We start from the raw sequence: 23,101 nt of genomic DNA, 5'->3' as shown, positions 1-23,101 counted from the left end.
GTTACGAGCGCCGGGTCTTGGAGCCGTGTAAAAGCAGCGCCGCGTAAAAGCAGCGCCGCATAAATGACGTCATCCGCGCATGTGCAGTTACCGTCCTCCCCGCAAGGAGATGTCGGATGGATCTTGCGGGGCGGCAGAGGAAAGGAGGTCCTCCTTCAGAGAGGCCGGCCCGCCGATCGGTGGGTACCGATCACGGGCCAAAACCCTTTTGAGGCACACCCCCCTGATGCAGGAACTCCCCTCCCCACAGGCCGCCCCCCCAGCGTTCCCGCCAGCAGCGACCAGGTGTGGACGGCGCCAGCGTGAACCTGTCGTGTTGGACAGGCCGCTCGGCCCATCCAGGCCGGAGAATCGCCGCTCGCCCGTTACAAACGGCGATTCTCCCAGCGGCCAGCCGTGATTCTCGCTGCGCCGGTTTGGGGGTGGGTGGGAGAATAGTGTGCGGGGGCGGCATGGCGGGACTCGCGCGGCGCCCGGGTGATTCTCCCACCCGGCGTGGGGGGGAGGGGGGGGGGGAAAAAAAGAGAATTCCACCATGATTTCTTGAAGAATGGTTTTATCAATTGTGCCAATACAAATAAGGATGCAAAGCCCATGTGTGTTATATGCAGAGAACTACTGACAAAGGAGAAGGTGGTTCAGATTTTGAAAAAGTAGTGGTGAGTGAAAAAAAGTGTAATACTTGTGTTTGGGACCCCAGGGGGTCAGTTATTAACTTCCATCTCTCTCCAAATGTAAAACTACACTGATGTACCCGACCTGTGACAGCATATTAAAAACATGGCAAACGAGCATGCAGCTGTCTGCATTCTGGTGAAACATCTCAGAGGACTGTCCAGTGCAGAGTAAAAACAGGGATCTGGATTCTCCGCCCCGCCGCACCACATTTCAGGTTCACCCCTCTGGCAGAATGTTCCGTTATGCCGGCTGGTCAATGGGGTTTCCCATCGCGGGGCAGCCCCACAATGTCAGGAAACCCCCAGGCTGCCAGCAAAACGGAGCATCCCGCCAGCGGAGAATCCAGCCCAAAAACTTTGTTGCTTTTGTTCTTCATGACGACCTTCGAGAGAGCTCGGATTTATCCATTCTCAAAAATGAAGATGGCACAAAGGAACGGAATAACTCTGCCCCTGCTATGCACATTTCCGCCGCCCCCCCCCCCCCCCCCCCCCAAATGAACCAAGCAGGGTCCCCTTTTGCATTCAAGGTAATTGAAAATTGAATGCGGCGTGGGTCGTGAAGGTCAGCCAGATGGCAAAAGTAGGTCCTGGGAAAAAAAATGTTTGAAAAACACTGATCTACATCAATCAAGTTATGCCTTCAGTACAGTTGTGATGTGTAATATTTGGCTCAACGGCCACTGAGAATATTTTAAAAATCGCCACTGGCTGTAGACTCCTAATAACCAAGTCCATCTCATGGTCCTGGGGCCTCATCTTTCTGTCAGTGTGTCATCCAATAATAACCAGATTGGGTCAACTGCATCTTTTCTACACCAAAAGATGATCAAGGGTACAACAGGATAAAATAAAACAGGAAAAATGCCCAATATGCACATGTTGACAGCTTGGTATTAATATGCACTCAACTGTCCCATGCTGTCCAGCTGAGAACAGACCCAAAACAATTACTAGCTTCAAAACAATTAATAGAACCTATAGTGAGGCAGCACGATGGCACAGTGGTTAGCATTCTGCCTCACGGCACCGAGGTACCAGGTTACATCCCAGCTCTGGGTCACTGTCCGTGTGGAGTTTGAACATTCTCCCCGTGATTGCGTGGGTTTCGCCCCCATAACCCAAAGATGGGCAGGGTAGATGGATTGGCCATGCTAAATTGCCCCTTAATTGGAAAAAATGAATTGGGTACTTAAATTTATAAAACAAAATTAGAAGCTATAGCAGACGGGCTGTTCAGCCCATCTGATACATGGCAATATTTATACTCCCCATACCATCCTCCCATTCAGCTCCCACTATTCTGTCCTCATTCATGCATACATCAGGCTCCCTTAAATGCATCATGTCCTCCTTCAACCACTTCTCACTGCTCTAAAGAAACACCACCTAAAAATCATTTATTTGATCTGTTAGTGACTCATACTAACATACAAATTGAGAAGACATGACAAGCGCTCAGCTCCACTAGCCTGCTCGGCCATTATCACGGCTCATCTGTGGGTTAAACTCCATTTTCCTGCCTATCTGCTAAACTCTCCCAACTCCCTTGTCTGTCAAGACTTCATCTAGCTCAGCCTGGGCTACGTTGTGACCTAACCTCCCTTATCGGAGGAAAGAAATTCCATAGATAACCATCCTCAGGAAATAAAAATTCTCTTCATTGCTGCCATCTTAGTGTGTCTTTCAAAAGGGAAACATTCTTTCAGCATTCCCTCAGGATCTTAAATTCCTCTCAAATCTTCTAAACTCCAAATGGACACCAAGGCTCACTCAATTGGATATTGTTCCTCTACAATTTAAATATCATTCATGGAATGAGAGCGTCACCAGCAAGACCAGGCCAGAATTCATGGCCCTCAGGAAGGTGGGGAGCCGTCAACTTGACCCACACCAATCCATGTGGTGAGGGAGTGAGTTTCAGGATTTTGACCAAGCGACAGTAAGAGAATGACAATTTCACTTCAAGTCAAGATGGTGTGCAGCTTGGAAGGGGAATTTGCAGCTGGTGTCCCGATGCAGTGGCAAAGGCCACAAGTTTGGAAAATGCTGCTGAAGCAGCCAAGACAAGCTCTCAAAGGGTTAGTACAGTGTGTTCTTGTGGTGGAGGGAGTAAATGTTTAAGATGGTGTTTTCAGACCCTAAAAATTCATTTACGGGACGTGGGCATCGCTGGTTAGGCCAGCATTTAGTGCCCATCAGCAAGTTGGTGGTAAGCCACTTTCTTTAACTGCTGCAGTCCTTCAGGTGTAGGTACACCCATTGTGCTGTTAAGGAGGAAGTTCCAGAATTATGTCCCAGTGACAGCAAAGGAACAGTGATATATTTCCAAGTCAGGGTGGTGCGTGACTTGGGAGGGGAACCTCCAGGTGTTGGGGCTCCCAGGTATCTGCTGCTCTAATAAATGCTTTTCATAATAATCTTTATTATTGTCACAAGTCGGCTTACATTAACACGGCAATGAGGTTACTGTGAAAATCCCCCAGTCACCTCACTACGGAACCTGTTCGGGTACACTGAGGGAGAAGTCAATGTCCAATTCAACACATTTTTGGGGACTTGGAGGAAACTAGAGCATCCAGAGGAAACCCACACAGACACAGGGAGAATGTGCAGACTCCACACAGACTGTGACCCAAGCCAGGAATCGGGACCCTGGCGCTGTGAAGCAACAGTGCATAGACTATCGGGTCTTCTCTTACTCAAAAGAGTGAATAGTCCAAGCCTGCTCAATTTAGAGAGCCTAATTCTTTTTTTCCCAATTAAGGGGCAATTTAGCATGGCCAATCCACCTACCCTGCACATCTTTCTGGGTTGTGGGGGGTGAGACCCATGCAGACACAGGGAGAACATGCAAACTCTACACAACAGTGAACTGGGCTGGGATCGAACCCAGGTCCTTGGCACCATGAGGCAGCAGTGCTGACCACTGCACCATTCATTTATGGAGCTTTTTTTAAGCAATGTGATATTTTACAACTCCAAAAAATTGTAATGAAACTATGACTCCATCAGGAGTGTTCATTAATCTCATTTAACAGAGTACGTATTTGATTATGTTTATTTTCTTTCAAAAATCTTAGTTAACAAAACATCCAAGTTTTTTTTTTAAAAAGTGTCAAAATACACAAGCCTTTCCTGCAGATTCAGTTTTTAAATCTCCTTTCTCTACACATTTAACCAACTTGCAAATGAGGCAAACAATCTTTTTGCAAATCATTTTTCTAGTTCATCCGCTCAGTAACTTGCAAATTCAAATGAAAATAAACCCCAAGTTTCACTGCATCAGTGGTCATGAAAAAGTGGTTTTGGATTGGCTACAGTCAAATGAACTCTGTTACACTGTAAACATCCAAAATACGCAATAAGTTTTTAAACCTAGGACTGATACAACAACAAACCTACACAATTCCATCCGATACTTCAATATTCTTCTTCATCCGGAGGAACAGAACGAGAAGAGCACTCAATGTCTGCTCTGTCACAGCTGACCCAAAACAATTCAGGCCAATTAATTCACAACTCTCTATAAATGACAACTTAATGCAGTAATTTAATATGTTCCAGTCTATTTTAAAAAGTAATCTCATTTTCAGTTAGCACTTAGTCAGTCTCTTTTGGGAAAAACAAACTGTCTCTATACAAAAAAGGAGATTTTAAAAAGATGATTCTGGGATAGCAGTCATTAAAAGCAGCAGTTTTTGTGTCAAATCACACAAATATTCTGCTTTCCACTGGACATGGGATGAGAACGGGATAAGAACTGCAGTGACTCAGCTGATAACTCTTACACTATCTTGTCTATATGCCAATGCAATGCAGTAGATGATCAGAGACAGAGGTACTGTGCAGCTTTTTCCCACATTTGATTTGCCAAAGAGGTTTTTTTAAAAAAAGGATTCAATTTCTCCAATCTGTTTAGCTAAGAGTTAAGGAGTGCGTTACAAAATCTCACTGATGGTATATATTGCCTGCATTGCTCTTCCTCCTCCCCCCTTGGATATACTGAAAGGAGAAGCCTACAGTGGAGGGCTGATTTTAAAATAGGCAGCTTTCCTTCCACAAGGTTACCATTCCGTTAACATCTTGCACTCAATTCAGGGAGGCAAATAGCAACACAGCCCATTGCGAATAATTAACATTTTAAACATTGCACAGGTTTTAAACACGGATACAGCCCAGGGAGTGAGTGCATTGTTTACTGATCTAGCGACCTCTCAGGATGTTCAACCGTGTCCAGAGACTAGTTCTACAATGTCATTTAGATGATGTTTTTTCTTCACACACATGCACACGATAACTGGACCTGCAACTTTCAGCACGTAAACACATCCGCGCGAAAAACAGACCGGAGCCGTTCTACCTTACAACATCCCCGAATCCAGAAGAGCAATGCTACAGACAACTCCTCGCACCCACAGCCTGGAGGGTCCACCAGTTAAATATCCAAAGCTACTCACTCCTCATCAAGGACATGCAAAAGTACAAAACATTATAAAGTGCACCCGAATTCCGCCAGCTACGTTCCGCCCGTTTAAAACCATTCAGATACAACTCGAGATTGCGAAGGTCTTACATGTTTTTAAATGACTACGATTTTATTTTGCCCTTGCAAAGGCTGAAGGTCACTGAACTGTAGTATGCAGCAATCTACAACTCAAGACGAAACATAACGACTGCAAACATCTCAGCACCTACCAATAGAGACATGAAGATCCAGTCACAACTGCATCGACCATTTAGATTTATCTACAGCCGGCAGTCTTAACCAGCATTAGAAATTAGAGCACAGCAATTGTCCAGGCCATTCAGAAGGATGCAGAACACAAGACACCCCCGAGCAAAAACTCAGCAAATCACCTTACTGGCATTGCAAACAAAAATAAGGGGTAATTAATTAATCACCCAAGGATCCGAGCGGTTATAAATAGCCCTGCTGAAGATGTTCTGCATCCACCTGACTGATTCTGACTATCAGAATCACTCACAACGGGCCACTCGCCGCAGCTTGTTCACCGAAGCTGGTTTCTGCTCGTTTGGACCATGAGCTATATAGCTGCATGAGGTCTTTAGTATTCTTGAGCAGTGACTGCAGTCAGCCAATTGCAGCAGAATGAAGTGAATCAGCACATGGGCACCAACTGAAAGAGTAACATTAGCAGTGAGTGAGAAGCTCCTCCACAATCAAATATAGTCACTTAATTTTTTCAATCTTTATTATTGTCACAAGTAGGCTTCCATTAACACTGCAATGAAGTTACTGGGAAAAGCCCCTAGTCGCCCGCTCCAGCAATACTGTTTGGGTACCAGAGGGAGAATTCAGAATGTCCAATTCGCCTAACAAGCACGATTTGTGGGAGGAAATTGGAGTACCCGGAGGAAACTCACGCAGACCGGGAGAACGTGCAGACTCCGCACAGACAGTGACCCAAGCTGGGAATCGAACCTGGGACCCTGGTGCTATGAAGCAACAATGCTAACCACTGTGCTACCAAGCTCTTGTAGTGTTTAGTAAATAATACTCACAAAATTTCTCAGCAAAGAACCTATTCAAACATATCTGGCTGGGCAGCTGGGTGCTTTCTGTCCATTGGAAGTATTGCTAAATCTGACAAATATATCGGTGGGGTGTTGAACTGGGACAGGATTAATGGACTTCCACGACAGCAAAACTGGCACTGCATTTGGACCGATTCAGCGATTGCCAAGGTGCTATCACCAGCGCCATGTGGAACACAAACAATTCCAATGAGAAACGGTGCTGGATTCGCAATTGACATTCAGGAGGCTGACAAGCTGCAGCTGCATATGTACACTTCACTCCCCACGCACACACACATCCCAGCCAACAAGATGGCACTGGTTGAGCTGGAGTGCATCCATTGACTGATGGGTCAGCTGGGGCCAGAGTGCACCGAGTGGGGTGGCCTTGGGGGGGGGGGGCACCTATACGACCCGTGGCCCTAAGTTTACAGTGGGCAGTCAGCGGTGTGTGCAGCTGCATAGCTGCCTATCAGGTTTGGCAATAGTGTTCCATGTCCATCCATCCTGACCCCACAGCCCACCTCCTGGCCACCCCTGCTACTCCCCCCAGCCCTGGCAGAAGCTCCCCCCCCCCCCCCCCCCACCGGCCAGCGGCACAACTGTCAGCATACTCCCCCTCTCTCTCCCTCAGCACCCATGGCGCCTGTTTCTCGATTTTTAAAAGCACAAATGAACCTCGCTGTCAGGAATTCGGTTCATTGGAGGCGGACAATTGCAGAGGCCCCGAAGAATACTGGGTCAGGTCTGCTAATGATATGCCAACAACGTTTACTGTACGTGCGTTCTGGAATGCATTGGCGCTGCTGTCGACGCAATGGAGAATTGCGATTTAGTGTGAAATCGGCACCCGCTGTGATTTCAGCTTCGGAACCGTTTCTCCGCCCAATCGCGTTTCCCAATTCCGCCGTCGGCCGGCAGAGAATCCTGCCCAGAATGCTTCATAACAACAGTGCAAATGGTTTCCTAACTTGTATTTAATTAAGGAATGTAGAGATAAATAAATTGGAAAACTTTTCGGGATTCATCATAAAAAGGAGTATCTTTGAGTTATTACAGAATAACAACTTGCTCACAGAATGGTTACAACACATCTGCTCTGTCCTGTCTCTACTAGCTCTCTGTGAGAGCAACTTTTTTTTTTCTTAATAAATTTATAGTACCCAATTATTTTTTTTTCCAATTAAGGGGCAATTTAGCATGGCCAATCCACCTAGCCTGCACATCTTTGGGTTGTGGGGATGAAACCCACGCAGACATGGGGATGTGAGAGCAACTTGACTAGTTCCCCCTACCCTGCCTTTTCTCTGTAGCCCTGCTAATCCCTTCTCATAAGAGAATTTCCACTTGCCTTTTGAAACCCACCACATGCTCAAGCAGTGCATTCCGGATCCTAACCAGTCGCTGTGTGAAGAAGTTTTCCCTCCCATCATCTTTGGTACCTTTGCCAATTACCTTAACTCTGTGCCCTCTCGTCTCAATCCTTCCATCAAAGAGACCAGTTCCTCCCTATCTACTCTGTCCAGACACTTCATGATTTTGAACACCTCTATCAAATCTCCTCAGCCTTCCATTCTCCAAGGAAAACAGTCCCAACTTCTTCAATCTTGATGTACGTGAAATTCCTCATCTGTGGAACTATTCTCATGAATCTTTCCTTCATCCTCTCTTATGCATTCACATCCTTTCCAAAATATGGTGCCAATAACTGGAAGCAATACTCCAATTGAGGTCAAACCAGTCTTCTATACAAGTTTAACATAACACCTTTGGTTTTGTACTCTATGCCTCTATTTACAAAGCTCAGGACTCCAGATGTTATATTAACCACTCTCTCAATTTGCCCTGTCATCTTCAATGCTTTGTGCTTAGTCTCCCAGGTAGCTATGCTCCTGTGCCCTGTTTTGAATTGTAGCCTTTATTTCATATTGACTCTCCTCATTCTTCTACCAAAACGAAAAATGTCTCTGCATTAAATTTCATCTGTCATTCCAGCAGTCTGTTTCTGCCCTCATGAAGCCTATCATCATCCTCACAGTGCACAGGGCCTGTGTTTTATGTCATCTGCAAATTTTCAAATTGTGCCTGTACACTATGTCCAGAGCATTGATATAGATCAAGAAAAGCAGTGGTCCGATACCGATCCCTGGGGAACCTTCCTGTCCTTCACCACAACTCTCTGTTTCCTATCTCTGACTCAACTTTGTATCCATGCTGCCACAGTCCCTTTTATTCTATGAGCTTCAACTTGCTTGTTGTGTGACACTTCATAAGGATCCTTAACATAGAATTGTCCCAAGTGTTATCAAACAAAATCTAATCCCAGGCACATAAAGAGATCTCAGAAAGACGTCATCGAAGACAGTGAACTAAGAAAAAGCAAAGAGCTACAAAAATTATCCAAATTCATGACTCAGTTCTGTTACATATGAGATTAATTGAGTTGAGGACAATGCAATGCTGTCAGCACACCAGGGTCTATGCTCAGTAGCTAATGACAATGAACAGACAATGGATAACAAATACCATGTGAGGACAGCTACAGATCAAATGACACATACATAATACTTAGTTCACATCATGCAGTTCCTATCACGTACTACTACACATGCATCTATGTAGCGCCATTAACATGGTAAAATGGCCCAGGATACTCACAGGAGTGTTTTCAGACAAAACTTGACACTGAACCACATAAACATTGTTAAAAGCTTGGTCAAAGAGGCCTGCTTCAAGGAGCCAATTATCCTGGCGTTACATGAACGGTGAAGAGTGTATCATCCTTCTGTATTTCACACTATCATAGGAACATAGAAAATAGGAGCCCCTCCAAGCCTGCTCCGCCATTCATTGTGATCATGGCTGATCTTCTAACTCAACGTTATAGTCCTGCAACGTTATACCCCTTGACACCTTTAGAGTCTATGGGTCCGATCCAATGGCCTCGCTATGCCCGAAAAGCAGCTGGCCATGGCGCAGCGCGGCCATTGAAAGCCAGGAGACCCCCCCTCCCGGGATCTACCCGGGTTGCCACACCTCGCGAGATTCAACGGGATCTCGTGAGACGTTGAGATGTGAATCCCGCCCACAATGGGCGGCTTGACATTTGCAAATCTGCATATTAGAGCGAGGCAGTAAGCCTCACTATAATGTGCAGATTCCAGAGGTACCTGAGGCTTTGGGATTCAATCCCTTTGCCTTGGAGACCTCGGGCGAGCACCATTCAGCACTGGTCCCCACAAACAGGGACCGGACCATAGACTGGAGGCCCCTAGTTCATGCTGTTTGGGCAGGGTGGTGCCCTGGCCCTTCTGGTGCCAGCCTGTCACCCTGGCAGTGACACCCTGGCACTGCCAAGGTGACAGGTTTTGGCGCCTGGGCAATTGGTCTGGGATTGCCTGGTGTGGGTGTTGGGGGAGTTGGTGGGGGGAAGGGGTGTTGGGGGTGGGCTTAGAAGCACAAGCCCAACCCAGCAGGGGCATTTCACTTGGGCTTGGAGTAATATTCCTTTATCTTGAGGCGGGGGGGAGGAAGGATTGGTTGGGGGTGGGTTTAGAAATACAATCCCAACACAGTAGGGGAATGTTACTTGGGCTTGGCGTAATATTCCTTTATCTCATGGCCTCACTAAGAAAATCTCAACCTTTCCCTGGCATCTTTGATTCCAATGATCTGAGTATGCAATACAATTAGAGTGCTATATAGGGATGTGAATCTTTGGAATTCTCTAGCTCAGAGGGATGCAGATGCTCCATTGTTGAACATATTTAAGGCTGGGATAGACAGAATTTGGTCTTTCAGGGAATCAAAGCATATGGGGAGTGGGAGAGAATGTGGAGCTAAGGCCAGAGATCAGCCATGATTTGATGCACGATCAATGACCACTAAAGCGAGGTTGTAGTCCAACTGAAGGCTTTAATAAGCTAGATGTTTCCCCAGCAACTCAGGTACAGAATGAGGGCTGCTGGGGTGGCACGGGTTCTTATACTCCGCCTATTAGGACGGAGCTATTATACACTCTAGCCAATAGAAAGCATACAGTTTCCACCAATGGTGCTTTAGCCTATCAGATACCGTAATACCTATAATACCACATGATTGTATTGAAGGTGGAGCAGGGTCCTGTGGGCTACTTCAGCTTCTGTCTCTTATGTTCTTCAATGAAACCAATTCATCCTGGAATAAAACACTAACAAAAACTATTATTTGACTTGCATTGATGGTGGAATCACGTTATGGGGTAATAAACTATGAGGATCTCATCTCAGATCGTTTCACTTTCCTCGTCCTACTTTCAAATTCTTCAGGCTACCAGACATGCATTTACATTCAAATTCTTTATCCTTTTGTTCCACAGTGGCCCCTATATTTATTAAGACATCACACGCATAACTTTTGATGAATGGGTTTTGTGTGTTTACATAAAAATCACTTAAATATGAACCAATGACAGGAAACTTATTATGAGACTCTGTAAGCCAGGGGAAGATGGCCATTATTCTATCAGAGATCTATTCAGGTGGAAGATCAATAATAAATTGCAAAAGAGAGATACTTGATGCATTGTACTTCCCCACTTAACTCATTTATGCCCAGAAACCCACAGCCTTTTAGCAACTGATTTGCACCTGTCTCTGGCTGAAAATACAGAGGGGGCAGGATTTTCATGTGGGCTTCAGGACCCCACCACCCAGTTCAAATAGGGGTCAGAAGTCCACATGTGCGTGGAATAGTCACTTACCTGTGACTTGGGCAATTAGTGGCCCGAGGACGTGGTCAACAAATGAAGGAAGATGGGTGGACTCAAGCTCAAAGCCAACAGGAATCCCCAGCTTGAATGTGGCAGCAGGGTGCCATGGCAGGTAAACTAGGAAGAAGGCACTTCAAAATGGAGGGACCCTCTTCAACTTTTTCAAATATAAAACAAATGTGCCTTTGCAGCTGCAGGTCACCACTGTGGAGGGTGTGGCGAATATTTCAATAGGGTGTGTGTGGCGGAGAAGACCTCTAAGCCTGTCTGGAGTGCTGCTGGCCCCTCCTGCTGGGAAGTCACTTCCAGGTAGTTGTACTGTCCCGCGCTGTCGCTAGGGACCTTGAGTCCAACTGGAAAATCCTGGTCAGCCTCTGATCATTGGCTTCAATAGGCCTTTATTGGTTCAATTGGCTCTCCGTGTGTGTGGGTAGATAGCCAGCCATCCCCTGCGCTCCCCTCACCCTCACCCACCCCACTTACCCAAAAATGGCCCAAGAGTGGAATGGGGAACAGGCACTTAGATCAGCAACCCGAAATTCATCACCTGTCCGCCTTGGTGCCCAACCCCATCGGAGCTGAAAATTTAGGCCAGGAAATCCCAGGCCATGGTGAGCAGCGATTTCCGAATAACAATTACGCAGAAACATGAGAAGCGAGTGGGTAACTGCTCCCTGTCTCAAACACTGACTCCGCACACCATCCCATTTTGTTCATCTTGTGATGAGGCAAGAAATAATAACCTCCCCTCCAAACAGCTCACCATCACAACGGAAGCAATATTTACACATTGCAGTCACGCAACACTTTGATACTGCTTTTGTAGCTGGGAGGTTGTAACATAATTGTTAGCACTTTCAGTAAGTGATCTTGCACAGTGTTGGACTATGAAAAGAATCTAGGGTGTTGTAGGTGTAATTCAATCAAGAAAATAGATTTTAAAGAGCAGATTTTTCTTTTGTCATCATTCCAATTTGTTCCCTCTATGCGCACACTGTAAAATGCATTAAAATCACAAGTACAGAAAATGGCAATTAACTTATAAATTTGGCCAGAGGTAAATGATTTTTTCAAGTCTGAATCTCTACATAAACTATCTAAAAAAAGCACAATCACAGCAACACCAGAAACAGCACAAATGAATCTGGAAGCCTCGCAGTAGAATTTTAATGACCAGTACATTCTCTATAGGTTTCAGCATACTGTAAATTATTTGTTGCAATAAAGAAAACCACAAAAGTTAGTAGTTACCAACTCACAATAAGCTCAAAAGCAAATATTAAAATCAAAATCTCTGCCAGGTGATGTAGTCGGGCTTTGAAAGGTTGTGAAGCCTCCAACTCCTAATCCATGTGCTGCAGTGCAGCACAGACTTGTTATGTACTTGTGGCTAGATTGAATTGTCAACAGTCCTTCATGGAAAGGAAAAGGGCCATGTAAAGACTAAATCATTTTGCCTTGTTAGTTGATTGTGTTTGAGACAATCTTCACAGGATTAGAGTGATAACAACACGATCCTCAGTGTAGAATATTTGATTAACGTAAGCGTTTGGTAGGAAAACCAACTGATTAAAAGCCCTGCTTTTCATGCATTGCAATAATATTTTTTAAATTAGAAACACCACACTTCCCAGTGTGTGCATTTTGCAGATTTTCTTCAGCACCAACAAATGAAGATCATTTTGCAGAGATTATTTTTATCTATCTTGAATGAAATTCGCTTATTGTCACAAGTAGGCTTCAAATGAAGTTACTGTGAAAAGCCCCTAGTCGCCACATTCCGGCGCCTGTTCGGTGAGGCCGGTACGGGAATTGAACCGTGCTGCTGGCCTGCCTTGGTCTGCTTTCAAAGCCAGCGATTTAGTCCTGTGCTAAACCAGCCCCTATTGCACATAAATCTTGCACATTTAAACATCATTCATGGGCGAACATACTGGATTCTCAAAGTCAAAATGAACACATACAATTTTTTCATAACCATATAACTGAAAACTACTGGGACAGCCAGTCAATTTGCTTTTCATTAAACAGAGCATCTAAGATAAGGCATGATGTGAAAAAGTCCTAAATACGATGATTGTTGAAAAGAACATGAAGGAACATTAGCTGTAGCTATCATACCAATGTTATTAAAACACATATATTTCTTGACAAAAGCCCTCTTCATCGTTTTGAATATCCTGGGAGCCATTTAATCCTTCCATCATACTCACGGAACTAGTTATCTGGTATTGCTATATTGCATTTAAAGTAAGCAAGTGTCTCTGGCAGAAGCAAAAATCACCTTGCACAAAATGTAGATAATCCTGGAATGCAAGTGCACTCCTAGATGAATCTCGACTGCCTGAAGACATTCATGTTTTTAAACAGAAAAAATGAATGCTGCAACTGTTCAGAACAGACAATTGATAGATTTTCTCATCAGTTTTAATACAGAAGGATAAATACTTATTGTTCAACGCTCAAAATATATTCACAACCGCACCCCTTCGCACAGTCATAAAGATGCTCACACTTAAGAAAAGATGGCGATGAGACTTCCGGGTGCGGCGATGACCAGCTATGTCGCACGTTTCGGCAACTCCCGGTGGAACGGACTTTTGGGCTCTTAATAAGAGCCCCAACGGCAATTTTAATGGCTAGAAGCACTGTGCGGTAAACCAGAAGGGAATCCCCCCTGGGAACGGATGGAAAAAGGAGAGGGAAGTGGCCAGATTGCAGTGGATCCTTTGGAGCAGCGGCAAGGAAGGCAAGCAAGAACCAAGATGGCGACGGAAGGTGGCAGTTTAACATGGGACCCTGAACAACAAGAGTTTTTGAAATGTTGCGTGGAAGAACTTAAAAAGGAAATGAAGAAGTAGCTGTTGGCCCCGATATTACAGGCGATCGAAGGGCTAAAGGATGAGCAAAAGACCCAGGAGCGGGAGCTTCGGGTCGTGAAGGCAAAGGCTGCCGAGAACGAGGACGATATACAGGGCCTGGTGGTGAAGACGGAGATTCACGAGGCACACCATAAACGATGTGTGGAAAGACTGGAGGTGCTGGAGAATAACGCGAGGAGGAATAATTTAAGGATTCTTGGTCTTCCTGAAGGTGCAGAAGGAGCAGACGTCGGGGCATATGTGAGCACGATGCTGCACTCATTAATGGGAGCGGAGGCCCCGGCGGGTCCGCTGGAGGTGGAGGGAGCGTACCGAGTGATGGCGCGAGGACCGAGAGCAGGAGAAATTCCTAGAGCCATAGTGGTGAGATTCCTCCGTTTTAAGGACAAAGAGATGGTCCTTAGATGGGCAAAGAAAACTCAGAGCAGTAGGTAGCATTTGATAGAGTGGAGTGGGATTATTTGTGGGAGGTGTTGAGGAGATTTGGCTTTGGAGATGAGTATATTAGATGGGTACAGCTGCTGTATAGGGCCCCGATGGCGAGCGTGGTCACGAATGGACGGGGGTCTGCGTATTTTCGGCTCCATAGAGGGACGAGGCAGGGATGTCCTCTGTCCCCATTATTGTTTGCACTGGCGATTGAGCCCCTGGCAATAGCATTGAGGGGTTCCAAGAAGTGGAGGGGAGTACTCAGGGGAGGAGAGGAACACCGGGTATCTCTTTACGCGGACGATTTATTGGTGTATGTGGCGGACCCGGCGGAGGGGATGCCAGAGATAATGCGGATACTTGGGGAGTTTGGAGAATTTTCAGGATATAAGCTGAACATGGGGAAAAGTGAGCTGTTTGTGGTGCATCCAGGGGAGCAGAGCAGAGAAATAGAGGACTTACCGCTGAGGAAGGTAACAAGGGACTTTCGCTACTTGGGGATCCAGATAGCCAAGAATTGGGGTACATTGCATAGGTTAAACTTAACGCGGCTGGTGGAACAGATGGAGGAGGACTTCAAGAGATGGGACATGGTATCCCTGGCACTGGCAGGGAGGGTACAAGCGGTTAAAATGGTGGTCCTCCCGAGATTCCTCTTTGTGTTTCAGTGCCTCCCGGTGGTGATCACGAAGGCTTTTTTCAAAAGGATTGAGAAGAGTATCATGAGTTTTGTGTGGGCCGGGAAGACCCTGAGAGTGAGGAAGGGATTTTTGCAGCGTAGTAGGGATAGGGGGGGGCTGGCGCTACCGAGCCTGAGTGAGTACTACTGGGCCGCCAACATCTCAATGGTATGTAAGTGGATGGGAGAAGAGGAGGGAGCGGCGTGGAAGAGATTGGAGAAGGCGTCCTGTAGGGGGACTTGCCTACAAGCCATGGTGACGGCGCCGTTGCCGTTCTCACCGAAGAAATACACCACAAGCCCGGTGGTGGTGGCTACTCTGAAAATTTGGGGGCAATGGAGACGGCATAGGGGAAAGACGGGAGCCTCGGTGCGGTCCCCGATAAGAAATAATCATAGGTTTGCTCCGGGGAGAATGGATGGGGGATTTGGAACATGGCAAAGAGCAGGAGTAACACAATTGAGAGATCTGTTTGTAGATGGGACGTTTGCAAGTCTGGGAGCACTGACCGAAAAATATGGGTTGCCCCAAGGGAATGCATTCCGGTATATGCAACTGAGGGCCTTTACGAGGCAACATGTGAGGGAATTCCCGCAGCTCCCGACGCAGGAGGTGCAGGACAGAGTGATCTCAAAGACATGGGTGGGGGACGGTAAGGTGTCAGACATATATAGGGAGATGAGAGACGAGGGGGAGATTATGGTAGACGAGCTGAAAGGGAAATGGGAAGAAGAGCTGGGGGAGGAGATTGAGGAGGGGCTGTGGGCTGATGCCCTAAGTAGGGTAAACTCATCGTCCTCGTGTGCCAGGCTAAGCCTGATACAATTTAAGGTGTTACACAGGGCGCATATGACTGGAACACGGCTTAGCAAATTTTTTGGAGTAGAGGATAGGTGTGCGAGATGCTCGAAAAGCCCAGCGAATCACACCCACATGTTCTGGTCATGTCCGGCACTACAGGGGTTTTGGGTGGGGGTGACAAAGGTGCTTTCGAAGGTAGTGGGGGTCCAGGTCGAACCAAGCTGGGGGTTGGCTATATTTGGGGTTGCAGAGGAGCCGGGAGTGCAGGAGGCGAGAGAGGCTGATAATTTGGCCTTTGCGTCCCTAGTAGCCCGGTGCAGGATACTGTTGATGTGGAAGGAAGCCAAGCCCCTGGGTGTGGAGACCTGGATAAATGACATGGCAGGGTTTATAAAGCTGGAACGGATTAAGTTCGTCCTAAGGGGATCGGCTCAAGGGTTCACCAGGCGGTGGCAACCGTTCGTCGAATACCTCACAGAAAGATAGAGGGAATGGAAAAGAAGAAGACAGCAGCAGCAGCCCGGGGGGGGAGGAGGAACCAGAGGGATTCTCAGGGATGTTAATATATAAGTATAATATGTATAGGTTGTTGTTATAGATAATTGTATATTGGACTGTTAAAACATATTTTTGGAGAATATTTATCTGGGACAAGGCCGTTGCCATTTAGTTTTGTTTTTGTTTTTGTTTATATATTATTTATTTCTTGTTTATAAAACTGGCCATTGTTATTTATATTGTTATATTACTGTGTAAAGGATACACAATGTACTGTGATGGTTGGCCAAAAATTTTCAATAAAATATTTTTAAAAAGAGAAAAGATGGCGATTGCAAAAGAGGCAGCGTGCACTTAGGTCTTAAAAAGTCCAAAAATTCACTGTCACAATTATTTCCCACGAGATGAAATCTGGAAACATTGCAGGCCTGTGATTCCATTGGTACTCTGAAGAAATCGAGTCTGGAGGTTAATGAAGTTGGATATGCAGTGGTTTACTGCTTGCAGTCAAGATGCAGTTGTAGCAAAAACCTGATTTGGTTCTTCAAATAGATAGGCAAAGACCTATCTACCTGCTGATAAATCTTTGACAGGGTCCCATTCCTTTGCTGCTCAGGATCCTTTCTCCTGTGTTTCTGCTCCAAAAATGTCTTATTATTTGTCCTGAATAGGTTTCTGTCATGTGACAAGTCTTTAATTTTCTTGCAAATGGTCTCTGATGATTTAGCCATTATCAAACAATGGGGTCTGAGTTTCACCCCTTCAAGTATCATCATTTTAGAATAGGAGTTTCTCACATCCATTCTTTGGAATTCCACTCCAGGGATGAAATGTCTGCTTGAAGTTTGTGCACTAGTTAAAAAAAATATTCAGACAAACACAACCATTTATCTGCAGGAAAGGTCTGTTGCATTTGAATGACTTTTTAATATGTCTCAGACGTTCATTTGCATTTTTTTTTCTTGTCCAGACATAAAGGCTAGTTCAAGGCCTTGTGTAGTTTCCATGTACATTAACTTGAAAGAAAAGGTCACCTGACCTCTCAACTTCATTGTGTTGTACAAATAAAGTGCCCATTCTCCAATTTTTCTTAGATAAAGACATCATTTCAAATTTATACTCTATAAATCTATGAGTTTATATTACATGAGTGTGACAATGGATGTAGCCAGTGTGGATCACCTAGTGTAGTCATGGACAGGGAGTCCGAAAGGGATGAGGGATCTGAAGATAAACATCCATTTATTTATTTTAGCATTCTGTCCACTTGGTCATCCCACTTCAAGTCAGCTTAAATGTATATACCCAAGACTTTCAAGGCTTTCAACTCTGTCAGGGTGTACCGATTTAATTTGATGTAAAGTGGTACATGCTCATGTGTACTGAACTCTACTCACATGGCATTATATTTAGTACCATTTAACTTTATCCTGTTTCTCCACAACATTTGTTCAGGGCATCAATAGTTCTCTGAACTTCACTGACCATAAGCTATGGCCTAGACACTGCGACCGTCACATTATCCAAGTATCTCTATTATTTGCGGCCCGAAGAAGTGAGAGCATCATTAATAATGAGTAGCAAAAGTATTGGCCCCAGTCAATTGGCCTGAGGCACACCAGCTTTTAGTTGAACACTTTTTGACAGACTGTATCTGACACACTGGGCGTGATTCTCTGAAATGGAGACAGAGTGTTCGCGCCTTCGAGAACGCCGCCGAGGTTCACGACGGCGCGAAACGGCCCAAATCCCGACCAATTCAAGGCCCGAAAATGGGCTAGGAGCGGCGCCGCGTCATTTACGCGTGCCAGGCCTTGGCGCCGCGTAAAGGCGGTGCCGCATACATGACGCGGCCTGCGCCGCATAACTGGCGCCACCTGCGCATGCGCGGGTTGGCCGGCGCCAACCCACGCATGCGTGGTTTCCGTCCTCCCCGAGTCCACCCCGCAAGAAGATGTCCGACGGATCTTGCGGGGGCTGCGGAAGAAAGGAGGTCCTCCTTCAGAGAGGCCGGCCCGACGATCGGTGGGCACCGATCGCGGGCCAGACCCCATTTGAGGCCCCCCGCGGTGCAGGATCCCCCCTCTCCCCCCCGCAGGCCACCCCCCCAGCATTCCCGCGCTGTTCCCGCCGGCAGCGACCAGGTGTGGACGGCGCCGGGGGGAACCCACCGTTTTGGGCAGGCCGCTCGGCCCATCCGGCACTGAGAATCGCGGGGGTACTGGTGAATCGCTATTTTCTGTCTGGGGCGATTCACTGGACCGCGCCGCGCAAAACGCAATTGTGCCAATCTGTCCGCTTCTGTGAATTGCGGGAGGGCGTCGGACCGGCATCGTGGGAAAATTTGGCGACCCAGGCGATTCTCTGAAATGGCGCAGGAGCAGAAAATCGCGCCCACTGAGTGCAATCAGTGACAAAGCCAGCAATCCATTGGACAAAAATCACACTATGTTTAACTTTATTAACTTTGTAATCATAACTGTATAATCAACTTTGTCAAATGCCTTTGAAAATCTGTTGTATTAATGGTTCACGTTGTTCCGAGTTTATTGGTGTCAGACAGTGGGGTTGTCGATATTCCAATATCCATTTCTTCAGGTTTTAATTATTGTTGGAGATTAAAACAAACATTTTATTAAACATTTTCTCTCTTGATCCCGCCTTTCTTTCCCTCTCTCTACATGATTTTAAATCCAATTAAATATTCCAATTTACAGTTCTTAGTTTAGATGTGCCCCAGTTGAGATTCTTCAATCCTGTTGATTGGAGAGACAGTCTTGTTTGTCATGTTCACACAGATCCGAGATTCATTGTACAGGACGGTGAGCTGTTTCACTTCTCTGATTCAAACGACAGCTAGTACGAAAGCATCATTGCAGTGCCGATGGTAACCATGATGTGGCAATGCCGGCGTTGGACTGGGGTGGGCACATTAAGAAGTCTTACAACACCAGGTTAAAGTCCAACAGGTTTGTTTCGAATCACTGGCTTTCGGAGTGCAGCTCCTTCCTCAGGTGAATTCACCTGATGAAAGAGCAGCGCTCCGAAAGCTAGTGATTCGAAACAAACCTGTTGGGCTTTAACCTGGTGTTGTAAGACTTCTTACTGTGCTCACTAAAGTTTGTGAGCAAATGTAAGTGTAATCAATGGCATGCGTTGTTCATTCCTCATTACTCGCCAAATACAGCCACAAGGGGCTGTACCAAAACTGGCAGGCAAATATCGCTGAATCACAGTGAAAGACTAACACAACCAGTAGGTACACCTACTTCATAAATACGTTCTACTTCAATTTCCTTATGTTTTTCAGAAATCTATAAAATCTGTACCTTCTCACTGTGTATATAAAGAGAATTCAACAGAGAAACTGTATGATAAAGTTACTTCCACATATGCAGTTCTTGGACAAGAAAACATTGACTGGGTTGCAATGCTATTGATTATTCTATACTAAGCTCACCAGATTATAAACCAAAGGTGCTTCACATCATTATCGTGACTGACATTTCATGCAAACAGAATCACCTCAAACTTCAGATTCCTGAACTCTGTACCTTGCTGGTTGTTGGCAGGGTACATCTCTCCCAACATCAGACGTCACCAAATCATTGAAGTTCCCTCACCTCCAGTTCCATTATATTCATTCAACATCATCTTGAAGCTCAATGTAACCAGCATTTGGCATTGCCAAAATAAACTCAGCAACTCACCTTGTGCCCCTACATGTTCTATCCCAGGTTAGATTTATTCAGCCCTTTGCAGTGGGAACCATGGTGCCAGCACTGCTTTCTTGTGGGAGAGGCTCTGCGACATTCTCCCACTGGTGGGAATGCCTACCCCAATTAAGTCAAAGAGCGGAAGAGATGGACATGGGATTCCTGGGAAGAGACTGACACCCATTATCCCTGAGCCCACTGCAATGCATTGGTGAGGGCTGGTGTGGCCTTAGGTAGCCATCATTGGTGCTGGCTGGAATGACAGACTACCAACCTCTGATTGGCCAGCAGCTTTCAGCAGGTAGGATTCCATTGTTGGGACCTCAATCATGGTCTCTAGACGGCCAATTAAGCACCTGAAGGTCACTTGATTCTGTCCACCCTCCCCCATAGAATTAATGGGGTTCCTCTCTAGTTTTCCAACTGGTGTGGGAGACCTCCATTGACCCACCAAAATATCGTCAGGAAACAGGTCATTCACCAATCTGGCCCATGCCAGATTTTATGCTCCACAAGAATCAACTCTTTCCCACCTTTCTGCATCCAGATCTATCTGCAAATCCCAACTACTCTTTTCCCCTTTATGTGTTTAATTGACCAAAGTTCCTTTGATATCACCTTCCAAACTTGCGAATTTTACCACCGAGAAGGACAAGGACCGCAGATACCTGGGAACACCACTACTTGGAAGTTCCCCTGCAAGTCACTCACCATCCTGTCATGTGAGAGTACCTTTAAGACATAGATGTTTAAGCAATGTACCTTTAAGAAAACAGTAATGTCAGAGAGTGGGTGGAGCTGAGGTTAGGTCAGCCATTTTGCAGTTTAGTTTTGCAGTTTGGAGGAAAAGAGCTGGGTGTGTGTCTGTGTTTTGCAGTGAGCTGGATCTCTGCCATGAAAGACTATCTCTGGATCATTTGGGTGATTTAAACTTATAATAGTGAAGCCTTTAACCTGATGTGATTTTGTTTAAAGATGTTAAGTCTCTTGGAAGTTTGAAGGAACATTTTAAGGAATTATTTACTGTTGCAATATTTTCGGCGTTATTTTTGAAGTAAGGGGTGTTAAGAGATCCAATGTTTATTTAAGATGTTAAGTTGAGTTCATGGAATTAACAGTGTTTTGTGTTTAAAAACCCACGTGTCCATAATTGTAATCCCACACCTAGGGAACAAGCCGTGTGCTAGGAAAAGCAACAAATCCATTAAAGGGAGAGGTTGGTTGAACTCCATGATACATTTTGGGGTTCTGAAAACGCCTCGCCCATAACAATCCTGACTTGCAAATATATCGGCGTTCCTTCACCGTCGCTGGGTCAAATTCCTGGAACTCCCTATCATCACTGTGGGTGCACCTGCACTACATGGACTGCAGTGGTTCAACAAAGTGGCTCATCACCACCTTCTCATGGGCAATTATGGATGGATAATTCTCCCCGTGTCTGTGTGGGTTTCACCCCCACAACCCAAAGATGTGCAGGTTAGGTGGATTGACCGCACTAAATAATAATAATAATTACCCCTTGATTGGAAAAAAATAATTGGGTGGACAACATTTTTTTTTAAAAGAGAAAAAAAGGATGGGCAATAAATGCTGGCCTGACCAGTGACTCCCACACCCCAAGAAGGAATTTTAAAAATCTTGCATCTTGATGAATGTATCCATGCCAGTCATTCAACTGATATTTGTAGTAGTGCGTTCCTCATTCCATTTGTTGGGCAAAGAAGTTTCTCCTGAATTCCTTACTGGATTTATTCATGATTATTTGATATTGATGACCTCACATTTTAGTTCCACCTGCCCCATCATCCCCAACATTTCATTCTGTGGGATTTTCCCTGTTGCTTCAGATTAATGCATAGGCACCTAAGATTCATTTGTGTACACTGATCTGCACCTCACCCAGTGCTGCTGTACACATTATTGTATAAAGAATTCACATATACATCCAGTGACTTCTGCAGCAACCCAACTGTGCACCATTTGTTCAAGGAGCAGAACCTTTTCTGCTGATTTCGAACAGCAGATATCAGATCATGTCTGATTTCCAGTTCATCCAAAATCAAGCTTTTTCAGAAATCTCTCTTAAGACAAAACTAAGGATACAGCCAGGAGAATACCCCCCTTCCCAAAGAAAGGCATAATTCTATACTCAACTCACTCCTGGAATGAAGGGCTTATCCTATGAAGCAAGGTTGAGCTGGTTGGGTCTATACCCATTGGAGTTCAGAAGAATGAGAGGCGATCTTATTGAAAATTACAAGATCCTGAGGGGACTTGATATGGTCAATAGCAGGAGAATGTTTCCACTTGTGGGAGATACTGGAACCAGGGGACACAGTTTAAGGATAAGAGATCTTCCATTTAAGACTGGGTTGAAGAGAAATGTTTTCTGTCAGAAGGTCATTGTTCTATTGAAGTCTCTTCCCCAGAGAGCAACTGTGGCTGAGCCATTGAATTTATTGAAGTCAAGGGGGCAGATAGGAAAGAGACTACAAACAGACCAGGTATGATCTTATTGAATGGTGGAGTAGGTTTGAAGGGCCAAATGACCTACTCCTACTCTTAAATCCTATATTCCTATGTCCCTAAATGGTTCAGTAATATTGGAAAATAGCGCCTAACAAATAGTGAAGTTGGCGCTTGCACACCACTAGAGATTTGCAAATCACTAGAGATTTACTGGTTAAAACCACAAAAGGTACATAAATGTCTAATGTAATCATTTCTACCTGCCCACTAATTCACTTAAAAATGATTGTCGTTAAGCCTTCCAGCTATTTACATTTTCAAGAATGAAGAAGCTCAGCCTAAATTCGAGTTCTGAATGACAATACAAACTGCAGGATTCAATCTTCTCACGTCTCGGGAAAGGGTAAATCAATTCAGACGTCTGTTTGGGAGCATATATGTCATGAACCTGCCTTTTACCTTTTGCATTTGCATAATAAGAAATAGGAGCAGGAGTAGCCCATTTGGCCCATCAAGTCTGCCTTGTCACTCAATATAATCATGGCTGATCTAATTTTGGCATAAACCTCACTTTCTTGCCTGCCCCCTCTCCCTGCCTCACCCCCAAACTTGACCCGCTTGTCAATCAAAAATTGCTCTAACTCAACCTTGAATA

General features: G+C 45.4%; 1 protein-coding gene across 5 annotated transcripts in view; it reads right to left on the bottom strand.

Annotated features, from left to right (window-relative positions):
* Positions 1–23,101, bottom strand: part of LOC140396330 (anoctamin-4-like) — a 286,419-nt gene that overhangs the window by 171,821 nt on the left and 91,497 nt on the right. Inside the window, exon 1 of one of the 5 annotated variants that reach the window (XM_072484844.1) lies at positions 5,583–5,702. The exons of 2 other annotated variants lie outside the window; for them this stretch is intronic. The gene's annotated coding sequence lies outside the window, so the exon portion shown is untranslated. Of the gene's footprint in view, positions 1–5,040; positions 5,098–5,375; positions 5,703–23,101 lie in introns of those variants that run through there. 2 more of the 5 variants (XM_072484843.1, XM_072484845.1) reach the window with 2 other exon arrangements.

Source organism: Scyliorhinus torazame, chromosome 19, assembly GCF_047496885.1.
Source record: "Scyliorhinus torazame isolate Kashiwa2021f chromosome 19, sScyTor2.1, whole genome shotgun sequence".
Lineage (NCBI taxonomy): Eukaryota > Metazoa > Chordata > Chondrichthyes > Carcharhiniformes > Scyliorhinidae > Scyliorhinus > Scyliorhinus torazame.
The sequence above is the reverse complement of the archived record's forward strand: the minus strand, read 5'-3'. Positions and strand labels throughout refer to the sequence as shown.